The sequence below is a fragment of the Amphiprion ocellaris genome, chromosome 1 (genome assembly GCF_022539595.1).
Source record: "Amphiprion ocellaris isolate individual 3 ecotype Okinawa chromosome 1, ASM2253959v1, whole genome shotgun sequence".
In the NCBI taxonomy this organism is placed as follows: Eukaryota; Metazoa; Chordata; class Actinopteri; family Pomacentridae; genus Amphiprion; species Amphiprion ocellaris.
The window spans coordinates 10,093,412-10,108,675 of NC_072766.1; the positions used below are offsets into that span (position 1 = coordinate 10,093,412).

A 15,264-nucleotide genomic window follows, 5' to 3' on the forward strand; every position below is an offset into this window, starting at 1 on the left:
AAAGCAGCATAAAGTTCTAAAAAATTCAAAAGGTTGTGGCCCATTTGTGCAGATTTTGTCTCTTTTCCAGTCATCTGACTTTTACGGGATGGAAGACATCTGCAGGTGTTTCTCAAAGTGTCCAAAAGGTGGCGCATGAGACACGTCCAAATCACATTTCAGTCCATGAGGTGAAAGCAAAGTCCGCTCCTTAAAGAGGCTGCACTTACAGCAGATACCACCTATGAATCATCACACATGGATCTGAAAATACAGTGTCAGATTGTTAGAGGACAATCTCACCATACAAAGTGTTTGCACTGTATGTGAGTAAAGTTGGTGATGTGCGTTAGATTCCCGTAGTTTGGCACTGCTGAATATAAAGGTGAGCTCAAGTTCCAAGTGTCCGCAGAACTACAGAAAAAAGTTTTTCATAAAGGTAAGTCTTCAAATTATTTGTCTCTTTTCTTTTTCTGATTATTTTTTTCCTTTCAAGCAAATCTCAGCAGGGAAAAAATGTCCACACACCACACACTGCTGAAAAAATAAGACTTATTCCAAAAGAGAAATTAATTTGTGCGTAATTACGCGCATGACGCACGGAGGAACACTGTGAAGGACTTTGGTGGTGGCGTTTTCTTGCAACAAATACAAAAGGGAAAGCCAAGCGCACAAGAGTGTGAGCTGATGCGATGTGTTGTGGTTGAGTTGTGTATTCTCTCTCTCTCTCTTGTCATCCTCTCTCTCTCTCTCTCTCTCTCTCTCTCTCTTTCTCTGCTTCTCCTCCCTCTTTTAGCTCTATGTCACTCTGCAGTTAACAATCAGAATTTTCTCCTGCTGTCTCCTCTCTTTGTAAGTAACTTTTCTCATTTCTATTATGTGACACTTACGGCTTGTTGACTAACGGGTTTATGTTTTTTTCTTCTGCTTGTCACAAAAAATACTGCTGTTGATTTATAGATTACAACTTTTCTGTCAGTCGTGTCGCTCCTTTTCTGTGCGTCTTTTCGAATGAAATTTTCTTTTTGTTTGGCATCTGCGGGCCTCCTCCGAGCTCAGCCGATAATCTAAAACATATGCTCATTCAGGACAGATAAATGCCTCTTTGTAAAAGCTTCTGCTGTGGCAACTGATCGCAACCTGTAGGCTGCCTGGGTCAGACCTTTGCTTTAATATGAGATGTCAAATGGCTTTTTGTGGGTCTGTTTTAAAACACAATGTAAGATTTAATGAAATGAAATAATCATCATTCTAATATTAAATTTAACACGCTGAAGCAACATATTTATTATTTTGTGGTAGCTTCTTACAGAAGAAAACACAAAAACTGTATAATAAAACGCATTAGTCTATGAAATTTAAAAGTTGCATTTTCTGGCACACAGTTGTCCATATTACATATTTTACGCACCGATATTTTTTGGTTTTGAATTCGGTGAATAAATTTAAACCGCATCTGAAATTGACAAGTCTTTTCTTTTTGGCACCTTATTCAGATATAATAATTAAATTATCTCGCAATAAATAAATACCGTGACGATATATAAAACGCCTTGAATGATAAGGAAACGGTATAAATTGAATGCAAGTTCTCAAAATAATAATTTTAAAATCTAGATAAAAGCTGAAATGCACAATGTGAGATCCAGTCTGTGAAATTTCCAATTAGAAGAAGCTGTAGACTTACACAATGAAAATCAAAACTTCTTATATTATAGCCTAATTTTTTTAAAATAAAAAAGTCACGGAATGTAGAGTTAGTGTATTTGAAGTGCTGATTTAATTTATGCAAATAAATGCTGTTATATCACACAAGTGTAAAATAGTCCCTGAACTCTTCAGCCTTTTAAAAACGGCGTCTCGCTCACCTGACCTTCTCTCGACATCTCATATCAGATGAGTGTGTTCTCCGCTAAAGAAAGTGTGATTTTGAAACACTTTGGGTGAAGTTGGAGAGATCACCGCGTTATTTGTCTTATAAGAACATAAATAATAAAAAAAGAAGAAGACTTGACACTAAAGGGAAAAAAGTGCAGCATCTCCACAGGGACAAGGTCGTCCTTAACTTTACTGTGCAGCAGCAGCAGCAGCAGCAGCAGCAGCAGCAGCCTGTAAGTGATGTTCATTTAAGTAAGCTTATTAAACTTAGTAAAAGCGGCCAGTAACAACCATCCTCCCTGTCTCCACTTTTATTTCACCACCATGTCTCTCTCTCTCCTTCTCTCTCTCCCTCTCTCTCGCCCTCTCTCTCTCTCTCTCTCTCTCTCTCTCTCTCTCTCTCTCTCTCTCGCATCTCTTGTCTGGGAGGAGGAGGGGGAGTCCTGCCTCTTTGCCTTCCTCAGATCAATGCCCTGGCCACTCACTTTCTGATGTTGCACGACGGGAAATGCTTTGAATACTTGCGACATGGCTGCGCGCATTGATTGCCAAGATTGACAGCAGCTCTAGCCATCGTCTTCTCTTGTCTTGAGTGTGAAGAGAGAGGGAGAGAGAGAGACGAGATAAAGAACAGATAGACGAACAACAAAAGGTACTTGTAGTTTTTGTGGACAACTCAACTTCACAGAGAGTGTACGGGATCCTCTCATATGGCCCCGTGTGAGCAGACTTAAGTTTTCGCTCAACAGATAGCTCAGTGATCATTTGCTAGAAAAAGTACGGCCGAGTCTAGTGTTCTTGTACGCACCGGGAGAGAAAAAAAAGAGAGGACGCACAATTATCTTCTCCACGGCTCACATCATCAAGGTAAACAACACGTTTGCTGTACTTTTCACTCATGTTATGCTGTCCTGATATTTCACTCCCCTCTTGGCTTTATTGCTGATTCCCTAAACCCGCTGTCAGTGAAATGTTTCGGAACCGTGCGCGCATTTTTTAAAGCTTTAAAACCAGCACATTTTAAAGCAACTTACGCGGAAAGCTTCCACGAGTTGGTCAAATTTGCGCCGAGGACTGTCAAACTTTAAATCTTGTCTGATGCGTCGCTCTCACCAAAACAAGACCAAGTACACGCGAGGACGAGCGTGGCGCGTTTCGTGCTGGATCGGACCTTCACTTCACGGTCGGCGAAATCAGCGTTTCACTCAACATCTAACTTCATCAGAACTAAACTAGACGACAGCTCGGAGCAACATTTGAAGGTTTGAAATCTAATGGTGTTGTATATTTCAGCAGCTGAGGAGCGGTGCGAGCGGACGCGGGCTGTACGGTGCAAAACTGCAGCGTTAAAAGCAAAAACCGGACCCCCTTCACGGGTAACAATCTCACTCAGCGTTAAATCAAAGTGGCGATTCTCAATCAGCGGTTAGAGAACTACATTTTTATGGCAGTTTAGTGCATATGTGTGAGTGTGTTTACATGTCCCGTAACTTTCTTGTGCTGGTGGCAGTTTCACTTCTGTCCACAGAGCGGTACCATTCATTGACAATGACGTGCGCCCTGGTAGGTTTCCTGTCTCCTGCATTACGAGGTGGACAAGTTTATTTGAAGCTCGATCACGTCTCATTGTACCTTCTATACATTCCGCTGCTCTTCACCTCCCAAACCTCCTCTGTCTTCTGTGGATATCTGTCACTTTACTCCCCTTCCTGTCCAGAAACACACCAGAGAAAGTGAAGCCGCGCAGCCTGGGAATTTTGCTCTTCCTCAACTTTCTCGGGGGAGGTCAGGGGAATTGACCTCTAAAGAATGCATAAGCCATAAATTAAATTCAACAATCGCAAGGCTTGTCCATTTAGAGAAGATGTACTCGAACAGACAGTTTTCCATTTAAGCCGAAAGCTCTGAAGCTCGGCGCTGGCCAGACTGAACAACACAGAAGTCCTCTTGTGAAAAAGTGCACATCTGCTTTGCTGAGGATTGTTTTCTTGCCTTTTCAAACCAATTTGTTGGCGCAAAACTAATCCTAAAATTAATAACCAGGCCTTTACGCAGCCGAGAATTATTGCTGAGATATTTTTAGAGGCTAAAAATAAACTTTGCTCGTTTCTGACTGCAGAGAAAACACTTACATTTTTATAACACTGTGCATTTGTAAATATTTATCTTGCACGAGCTTCATAATTAATTTCGCAGGTTTATCATAAATGAAGAGAAATATCAGTGAAAGATATTGGCAGCGCGGAGACGGACCTTCAGTTTAAGATGTTTTCCAAAATTAGACACACTCCCTGTGCGCAAAAACAACCAGCCCTCTGAAAGTGCTGCGGGAGTTACAATCACATTTTAATAAGAAGAGACAACAGTTTTAAAACCTGAATGCATCTTTTCTTCTATTTGTTATAATTGTGCGTCTTTTTTTCACGGCATATAACACACCTGTGGATAATTAATGAGACTGTAATTATCTCCTTTTTTTCCCCCTTTCCTTTAAAACTCCTCAAATAGATAATTGTCCAGCGTGAAAAGCAAAACACAATCGTGTGTTTCTTTGCGGTGTAAAATTTTTTTTTCTTTTTCATCCTTGTGTGTGCGTTTTGTTTTGGAACAGTTGCTCTTACTGTGGCAGTTAACTCAGGTTTCCCTCATAAGGTAAGGCGGGTTCTGGAGACCAAATGCAAGTCTAAATGGCACATTTATAATTAGACTGCCCATTCAGCACATTGTCCTGATTGCTATACAGGGACACTCGGCTCTGTCTCTCTATAAGAGTTTGTCTCATGACGGCTGGTGCAGCTCAGCGTGTCGCTCAGCGAAAAAGAGTGAGAGAGGAAAGAGTGAAACGCGGCATTAGAGCCTCTTTGATGCCAACCGCGCTTGGCTTTTTTTTTTGTTGAACATTTTCTCACGTATTATTTTTTAAATTTTTTTGGCACTTGAGTATCTCAATCAATCACTTTCTTCCCTTTTACGCACGTCTTTTGCGATTGTTGCGCACGACTTAGATTTGCATTTTAATAATCGGAGGAATGTGGAGTGCAACTAAATTTTGGCACAGAGGTCCCCCTCTAATAATTTCTGCAGTTTTATTGCCTCGGACAGATGCGCGTTTCTTTCGCAGTAATTACAGCCGATTTGAACTTGAAACTAAACTAAAAAATAAATGATAATTTGTTGGTGTGTTAACCAAAGTGCAGGGCAATAATATATTTATCATATGTCAAAATGAGTCGCTTTGCATATTTTCTGTATTTTCAATGACTCGGACCTCGGGGTGCCTTTTTAATTTTTTTTTAAACAACACTAAGAAATAAGGCAGCATTTCTCCACCTGTGCCAGTAAGTTCAAAGATTTCTTGGACTTTCATTTTGGCATGAAGGGAGAAAGCCACCTGGCTCACTTGTCTAAACACATCCTGCACTCTGTTCAAGTCCAACGTCTCTTCTTTTCTCCTCCCCATTATTATTCTTTGCCATCAGATCTTTATTTGTTTCACTGAGTGGGAGAGAAATGATGTGAATGAGTCCAAGTTAAAATTTGTTTAGAGTGAATCCCACAAACTGCATTTATACTTGTAAGCGTCCTCATCATCTACAGGTAGGATCTGGTTAAAGCTCTTGTGCCAGCAATTAGTGGGATCAACGAAGAAGCAGGAGAGTTAGATGTGGAGGGAGGCAGGCAGGGAGAGAAAGGGGATGCAGAAAGAAAATCTACTTTTTCATGTCTTGCTCATGCACATTGATCACTAATGGTGCTATTAATGCACAAGCTGAATTTGGACATTTTGGGTTAACAGCAGATGGTTTTCTTTTTATTGCTGGGAATTTTATTGTAAGTTTGACCCAACTCAAAAAAATACTAAAGTATCAGTGTGATCCAGTTATTGTGGAGTGTTATTCTATCTCACTGCTTTAAAAAAATCAGTTGTTATTTATGCTTAAGCCGCACGATGATGCAAATGAAAGTGCTGGTGTGTGGAGGTTTCGTTTTTATGGCCTTGCTCTTCTAACAGTCTTACCCGGAGTGTATTCCCCTGCCAAACCAAACTCTTTAATGATATTACAACCAATTCCAGTTATGATAGGCTGATTTCACGCATGGACAAGGAACAAAAAAAATAAGAAATAAAAAAAAAAATCTCATATTGACATATTTATGAACGAAGGGTACAAATACCAGTAATGCGTTGCCATTTGCAGATTGAGCAGTGTTATGAACATTATTAATAGAATGCGTAATACTACATGTAGTCTATTTCACACAAAGTCAGAGTTGTAATGAGGCTGCAGCAGTCTTTCCAGACCTTGATAATTTAAAATCTTGTAAAGCTGTCATTGTTTTATTATTCTCGTGTGTGTGTGTGTGTGTGTGTGTGTGTGTGTGTGTGTGTGTGTGTGTGTGAGAGCCCCCTTTACGCCTTGGCAAGTGTGAATGAATGAGTGATATTTTCCATCTCCCAGATATTTTGTGAGAATGTCTTCCCTCCTGACACGGATAAACACTACTGTTGATTTTGATTCGAAACGTCAAAATCCAAAAAGCCAGTCTGTGTCTGCTGCCCAAATGCCACTTAGACTGCATAACTGAGACCTCAGACGTCGTGTTATCTTTCCATATGTACTGCTTTTTTTTGGCGGAAAGACTACTATTTTGCTCCAAGTGACAGGACGCTGCTAGTGTATGGGCGAATGACGCTACAGAGGAGTGGGGGGTTCACAGGTACTAGTCTTCCTTCTCTTTGTAGTGATACTGGCTGAGACCTGATGATAAACAAGATGAGAGGAGGTAAACAACAGCAGGCCTGGTAAAGGTAGAGGAGGGGGGCAGCAGAAGGTTGGAGGACCGCAGGAGATAATAAATGTGGCAGCACATGTTGTGACATCTGTCTTTCTAAGTGTTATCTAATTTGCTGTAAAATATTTCAACAATGATCAAAATTGATGGGAATATGCCATAGCTTTCTTTTTTTGGGGGGGGGGGGTTCTTCTCCTTTAACAAGAAGTTTCTGACAAGTTAGTAACGCTAATCAATGTCATTAAATTAACTATTAGCTTTTCTCTGTCTGCAGAATTGTCACTTCTCAAAGAGGAGAAATACTGATGAATTCAAGAGTCAGCTGAGTCATCAAGAGCAGACAGTGGTGCATTACCTCCTTGAAGTCACCATGATAAATGAAAAGCTGTGACAATGTGGAGCCAGACAGATAGATGGGAGACTGTTCACTACAGCAGCCTCTGAGAAAAAGCATCTTGAGCTTTTACATTTTCAATTTTATCCAGCTTTGGCCGTTAGTTTGCCATAATCTGACTGAGAGATTCTTTCTTTAAAATATGTTTTTCTCCTTTACCTTTCCTTCACTGTCCGAGATTCAGTTTGACTACATGTCATGTTTTATTCAGAAACAAATAGCACCTATGTGCACCAACACTTACTGAACATCAACAAGGGCAGCGGCTTTTTTTTTTTTTTAACTTCTGCTCTATTAGATCTCTGTGTCCCTCTGGCTGCTGTAAGTGAACAGTATTGCTGACATTAAAGGATTACAGATGAAAAAAAATCTAAATATGTGTATCATCACAGGAGCTGCATAATTGCACAAGTAACCTAAGTGGCTCATTTTGATCTGTATCATTCACTCTCCCACCGAATATGTTTTTCTCAAAATAATTGGACATTTTCTTTCAGTCCATAGCATAGTTGTGCATAATTAACTTTGACTTCAAAATGCAACAGTCTAGGCTATGGTAAGTAACCTCTGTTGGTTTTCTTTTCTTTTTTTTTAAACAAAATCACACATTAATATGTAGAATTAATTGGAAGGGCGTTGGTGGCTGCATGTCTCTGACACAGGTCTGGGACCGTAATCAGGTGGCGGAATTAGTCAGGCTCATTGTTTTTTATGAATCAGATGAAGATTTGTACAGTGGCTGTGTGAAGATGGTTGCCTCTATTTCCATATCAAAGAGACACACAGTACAGCCGGGCAGTAATTAAAATGTGGTGGATTTTGGAGTCCCTACACATATACACACACACACACACACATATGTACATGCGCAAACACACACAGGAATAGGCACACCGGCATTAGTACACGTGCACACACAGCATGTGCACACACATGATCTTTCTTTCTCTCTCTCTCTCTCACACACACACACACACACACACACAGCATGGAGATCAAGCCTGAGAACTGTCAGCTTGTGTGAAAAGAGTGCAGGTGGTTGGAACTGAATTTTAAACAAACATTCATGTCGCCCCAATGTTCCTTTTGCACACATTTGAGTACAGAATTGAATGCAAGTTGGAAAAAAAAAATGTATATTTTTTTGTGGCAACCATTTTGTTAGCTACAGTTTGAGAGTCATGCATTAATTATTATTTTTTCCCTTTGACTCACCAACAGCTTTCACTGACTGCAGTCGCACCAAACTTTAATTTTAGTCACAGAGAAAATGGGCTTATTTGTCAGCGTATCAGCTTCTCATAGATGGGTAGATATACGGTCATTATATGTGTATGAGTGACCTTGCTGCAGTAAGGCTGGGACGAATCAAAAAAAAGAAGAAGAAGAAGCTGTGATCTTTTGCCCTGAGCGTTTTCTGTCCTGCTAGAATTGGAGAAGCTCTGAAGACCTGAGATTGTGTCTTGCGAGTGAACAAGGGAAAAGAGATTAGTGTAATGTGGGCTTTTGCGCTGCTAACACACAAAAGCGTCACAACAAGCCTTTTGCTTGTGATCCCCCCCATTGTGTTTGGATCAGGCCCATCCCATGGGCGAGCCACTGCCTTGGAGGAGGCGTTAAAGGACTCCATGAAAATGTAAACTTCAGCCAACATGGGCTGCTGTGACAGTATTCATGTAAATATAATGTGAAAGAATGACCTAAAAAGCTTCTCGTCTAATCAGGCAGAAGCAACGCAATTATGGCGTGGAGCACATATTTGAATTTCCCATTTGTTATGAATAACCTCATTGCAGAAAAATCACATAGTTGAAATCACTGACCCACTGTGAACTGAGCTGTTTTTTTTTTTTGTTTGTTTTTTTTTGCAACATTTACAGACTCCATAGTCTTAGAAGGTAGTTATTTTTGTATCCAAGTTATGCGGGTCTCCACGGTCTATTAAAGCTGAACAATTAGACATTATCCAATTGGTGGAGGTTAACAGCCGGCTTGGCATCTGCCAGCTTGATCTGACATGAGACGTAAAATATGCTCCATAGTTGCAACTAAGCCAGCCAATCTGGCTTCATTACTCCATGGTCCGGCTTTAAGGATGCTGGGAGCTGTGTTGTTGGCACGCGATTGTTTTCCAATCAGATTAGCAACTTAGTTTCTGTGCACATATTTGCATGTGTGCTCGAACACAGTGTGTATTTATGCATGTGTGCATAAAATGTCTCTTTTTGAACTATGATATTCTTATGTTGTCTTTGCCATGCAGGAAAGGAAAGTGACCATGATTAGCAATTTTTATCTTAATGTGATACTTGGTAGAACTGGTTGAGACATCTGTGGCCTGTCTGATTGAAAAGTGTCAATATATAGGAATTGCAATAACGAAGATCTGACCTAATCCATAAAGCCAAAAATACGAAAATTACCCAAGACACTTGTTGATTTTATTGCGTTTTTGAAGACAGGCCTCACAGGAGAAACATAATTGGTCTTTCCTACTGCTAAATTTTAAGCTCTCCAGATAGTATGAGTGAGCCTCGTTGGATGGAAACAAATACTGATCAACCAATTGCATCATGGAGCAGCTACCGTGACATCTATAACAGGCAAGGAAGTTATGGAAAAGAAAAGATGTATTGGGCCAGAAATCAGATTCCCGACAGTTTTTCCTTTGGAAAATGCTAATGTACGATGCCAAAAATAAATCAAAGTGACAAAGAGGGAGGGTGGGGGAATAGATGGAAAGGGTCTTGTGGCTAAAGTTTGATGAAGTTAACCATAGCATCTCTTCTAGCCCAGGTCTTTTGTTTCCTCTCTGAATAATTTCTTTATACACTAACTTGGACGTGTTGCAAGGCATTGCTCTTAATGTGCATTATGAGAAAATGGCTTCAGCAGACCCAACCACAAGCTTTCTCTTGGTCTCTGTCTTTCTCTCGCTCTCTGTCTGTCTTTGTTATCCTCTCTCTCTCTCTGAGTAAAGGGAGGGGGTGTTTAGGCGCTGCTGGTGAAAAGATGAGCTAAGTGCAGATTTTCAGAGACTTTCTAAGACTAAAGACTCTGCACAAATAATGATGTTAGTGTTCATGTTGCCTCAGACTCCTCTGATGTGGAGTAAGTAGATCAAACTCGGCTTTCTTCAATAGAAATAGATTTTTGTCCTGACTCACAATTGGGGATTTTTTTCCCCCAGAGGAAATTTTGCATTTTCAAGGTGGTTGAAGATAATTATTGTACTTATTGGGAGGGAATATGTGCAGTAGCAGAATTGAAGCAGCAGCTTTCATCTGTTTCCAAATGACGGTAGCGACTTTATCCATCAGCATTTGGACCACAATATATCCATAACAGGAGCACTAATTTTGGAAAATGTGATCCTTCAACGTAAACCAAATTTGAATTAACAGACATGTGCTTGTTCATTGAAAAACCACAAATTAACATTTATGCTTCAGAAACAACTGTTGGAGGCGGTGGAAACATTTTGCCCGGTCTAAAATTGCACCCTGATTGGCTCAGCTGCACGTTTATAAGCAAAGTACAGTTATAGCGAGGAAAGCCGAAAAAACCCAAACTAAGACCTCGAACAGTAAAGCCAGAGAAAGTACCATCTTCGATAATTTCTCTCTTGAATGGGACTAAAAAAGAGAAATCTGCTGAAATGATAGAGAAAGTCTGTGGTTTGGCCCATGTAGTAAATTTCCCATGAGCCTCTTTGACAATCCGAGGGGATAGCCACTCTGGCACACGCCACCCGCCCACATACAGTACACACACACATAACACAGAGTGGTGTTTCTGCCAGGCACGACGGGTGTAGAAACATCTGGGAGGAGGCTCGTCTAAGGGAGGATGATTGACATGAGGTGGGTGAGAGTGGAGGGAGATGGTCCGAGGAGCAGCAACACTCGTTTCTTTTTTCCACCAGACAGGATGGGGTGCAAAATCTACAATAACTTCGACGAGGACGAATAAATGACACCGGGAAACCTAATGAGCAAAAATGTTCAGATTTTCAAGAAGATGCCATTTTTTTGCTGGAATATTTTACAACCTTCAAAAGTCCTCCCTCCCACGCACTACATTCATATGCAACTAATTTGCAACAGCAATTTACGTTCACTGTCAAAGCTTGTTCACAGAATTATGCCCTTATTCCGCAGTGTAAACTCATACGGAGGAGGTCAGGGTGGATAGCCAGGCACATGACGTCTGTGGTGGTTTGCATCCCCCATTAGATTAAAGTTTACTTTTTCTAATATTTACCATGCTCACAATGTTCCTCCCAACCTTAACAAAGGGCTTTAGTTTCCCAAACCAACCCTAATGTACTTACCACGACCACAGTGTTTCCCTGACTCTAACCGAGAGCTTTGAGTTGCCTAAACATAACCATAAAAAATGGAATTATGGTTTAGTTGCAAGGAGAGGGTATCAGGGAAAACTAATGCAAACTCTTGTTAATCAAAAACAGAAAAAAGATCCCCAAAATGGAATTAAAAAATCTAACAATAAAATGGAATCTGTAAGCAAATTGGAAATTAGATGTACATGATCGTAGACTAGAAGAGATGGTTGGACTTCACCAACGTGCACAAAGGTTGTGTTTTTTTTTTTTGTGTGAGTTAGCAAGGAGAAAGGCTTTGTGCCCTTGGTTAGGGGTGGGGTTGAGGGTACATTGGGGAGGTACAATGTTCCTCCTCATCCTCGGCGAAGCTAAATTTATTGGTTACCATCTGCAGGGTGGAGGAGTTTGGGTTATGGCCAGGCCAAAGAAAGGCTTCTAATTAAACAGTCATCATTATCAACTCGTGGTCAGTGATCATCATCCCCAACATTGGTTCTGCAAGATGAACGTGGAATCTTTGAGGCTTTTCCTTGAAGCCCGTGATGGACTGAATTAGAATAGAAGCAACAGAGGAGGAAAGTGTTAGTGAGAAAATTTTTTTCCTCTCTTGGCAGAACAAGCAGCATGAGGCCCGGTGCCATATCCACTCAGGTTTAAACAATTATCCGACATCAGAGAAACCAGTAGAGCCTCAGCGCTGGCACAACTGTTGTGCTTTTGACTGCTCTACTTCAGGCCATGGTTTCAGACATGGCCAAGTGTCACATGTAAGCAGAGCTTTCGATAATTTCAATTAGTGTAAGAGGGTGTGCCTGCAGTATCTGTATCACCGCTGCTGGAGGAGCTTTCCTTTGAGGTTGACAGCCCCTTAATATAGTATTTCATGGTTTGATGTGTGAGTGACACAGAGGCGCTCCAAGAGGATGGCAAAATGGTTTATTAGGACCTAATTAGAGCCCTGTGATTAAAGGGGAAGTGACTGTGATTAGGAGACCTGCAGATGATGTGGAAACATGAATGAATATGCAGAGGAGAAAAGCACAGTATGTATTAGCCTGTGGGTGTTTCGTATGTGTGTGCCTTTGTAGAATATGTGAGCACTACATGGTCCAGGCTGCCTCGGAGCAGTCGTGTTATATCATCTTTACAACAGATCTCGGCAGAGGAGCTTTACAACTGATGCTATTAGGCGCAAAATGCACAGATAAATACGGTACTGTAACCTTACTGCTGATGTTTTTTTTTTCTTGTACTTTATTTAGAAATTTCAGGAATTTGATGAGCAGCTCCCAACATATTGCTTAAAAAAACCCAAATGAACAAATGAATTAATGAAGGTGACCTTTTTTATGGTTTGAGTCCAGCATGTAAGAGTGGACTTTCACAGCCAATTGAACATGAAACCATGAGGAATGTTCTGCAAAGCCGGGTCTACTTTGGGAAGATTAGGGCACTTGCAAAGAATCACACATTCTTGTGAACTTCAGAGTATGTGCTGTTTAATCAAAGAGATAAATGGTCTTATTATTATTAGTCTCCATCAATGGAGAGATTAGCATAGGATTTTCTTTCTTTTCGCCTCACAAACTTCTAACTTTTTCAGATATGTGATAACCACTGCCATTAGAAATCATTTATGGGAGTGTTCTGTGGGCAGGAGATTGTCAGCAGGGCCTTGAGATTTTACAATTTCACAACTGACTTCCTCCTTAAAATGACACTGGCTTACCTGCCTATTACTCCTTTTGATTTCTACAGTACATGCTTCTGCGCTCTGAGAGGTATTCATAATAAGCTTAAACTCCACTGGCTTCATTGCTAAAGGGTGCTTATCTCTCTGCTATTCAAGAGAAAGAAGGGTAATATTTTTTCCAATTTCAACATTTTACTGTTAGGCCACACTCTGCCCAAAACCATGTTTGGGGGCTGTTGTGGAGAGCACGCATGCACACACATGGATGTACTGACACATACATGCACACACTGACACAAGCACACGTGCAATCACACACACACACACACACACACACACACACACACACACACACACACACACACACACACACACACACACACACACACACACTCCACACACACTTACTCTGTTCATGGTGTTCTTTGGAAATATTATTTTTGCCATTTGAACACTGAAATGGCACCAGATGTGGATTTTTTTAGCTGGATGGAAGTCACAAATTTCAGAACATTTATTTATGTTATTATATTTTATTCAGTATACATTTTAACTCGCATTTCTAAAGGGTTGTGGGAACTAGCCTGCCGGTTTTATTTAAAAGTCTGCTTGGCTCGCTCAGTTGAAATCTAGGTGGGTTATGTTGAAAAAGAATCCTGAAAAGTGTTTTTTTATGACTTAGATCATACTTTCCTTGCAGTATTTATTCATGTCTGAAACACAATTTAATACGTTTACATTGTTTCATTTGTTTCCCACTGGAATGTTCAAAATATACTCAGCCTCTAAATGTATATTCACATGTAATGTAAGCTGTACTTGCAAACTACTTTGTGGTGAGCAGTAGTGACCCTCGCTCCTTTTCTTGGAGCAATGTCAGTTTTTCTTATAGAATAATCCGAAGCATGTGTTCGCAAGCCAAAAGAAAACATTTTTCATGTGACCCACCTGTCGTGCTTTTAACACAGTTAACACCAGACTGAAGCTCTGATTATCTAGACAGCTGCTTCTAAGAGCCTCTTCCTCCTGCTCTCCTCTGCATTCCCTTCTTCATTATTCTTTTTTCAGGAGCTCTGCAATGACACCTGAAGCTGCTTGGCCTAACACTAAGGGTAGCACACGGAAGCCAACTAAACACTTGAACAGAAAAACTAAACCTTAATGACTACCAGAATTTAAACTCACATAATCTGTAGGTGCAAAGTGTTTGTTTGAACTACATCTTTCTCCAGCAGTTAACGGTGTGTAGTGAGTTTGTACTGTGAGCCTAAGTGCTCCCCAGCCCTCTGCGTTCAGCCTCAGCTTGCTGAGTTTCTCAGTTTTACCGTTCCTTGTGCCATGCTGTAATGGGCTCCCAGGACATGATGGGAATATAATAACTGCTTGACAATGTTTTTCTTACCCCCCTCATTCTCCACTAAAAGTGAAACGTGTCCAGAAACATGGAATATATGGTACAGGTTGTGATGTCAGTTGTTATTGCTGGATATGCAAACCAGTAAATTTGGGATTATTTTCCACAATCTGCTGTGCAGAGTGCATTATGTCACAAAGGCCACATTGTAGCTGGTTGGGTGTAGAACAGTGTTGTGTCTCTCTCTCTCTTGTTCTGTGCCTTGTTTGGCCACCTTCTGTGCTTCCACTCCAGACTACAGCCTTACTTTATGCCCATTTCCTTTCTTTGTGCTGCAATCAATGGACAATGGACCTATAACATATCTTACATGATGGGAAAAAAAAATCATGCATTTAAAGTGTGAAGACTAATGACCAGCAGTGTTACCCAGACAGGCTTAAATTCTTTGGATATCTAATAATGTAACATTAAGGCTGGTTTTGTGAAATAATTAGGTATTTATGCCTTTAGTAGTAGTTATATACTTGTTCTGTGCAACTTGAATTTAAATGATATTAACTGATAATTGATTATTTATATTTTCATCCCTTTGCTGTACAACTGGGACTTCAGCATTGCCTGTTTTCAATACAGTATGGAATGGAAGAGCGTCCTTTCTTTCGCTAATTAAATTTGCCACTAACATATGCTGGCAGGAACCTCTTACCTTGTTTGACTTATTTATTGCCTGACTGTAGAGGTAATTTGACCTTTCATTTCAAAGGCCCTTTTTTAATCCAGAAAAGGAGTGTTAAACTCAATTATACCAGTGATCAGTGGCTCGA

General features: G+C 40.5%; 1 protein-coding gene across 13 annotated transcripts in view; it reads left to right on the forward strand.

Moving 5' to 3' along the window:
• Window positions 1-295: 295 nt before the first annotated feature.
• The window catches only part of sox6 (SRY-box transcription factor 6), a 135,564-nt gene continuing 120,595 nt past the window's right edge, over window positions 296-15,264 (forward strand). For 3 of the 13 annotated variants that reach the window (XM_055010208.1, XM_035944452.2, XM_035944456.2), the window contains exon 1: window positions 2,317-2,724. The gene's annotated coding sequence lies outside the window, so the exon portion shown is untranslated. Of the gene's footprint in view, window positions 419-798; window positions 832-2,316; window positions 2,725-3,009; window positions 3,120-15,264 lie in introns of those variants that run through there. The other 10 variants (XM_035944453.2, XM_055010230.1, XM_055010212.1 and 7 more) reach the window with 6 other exon arrangements.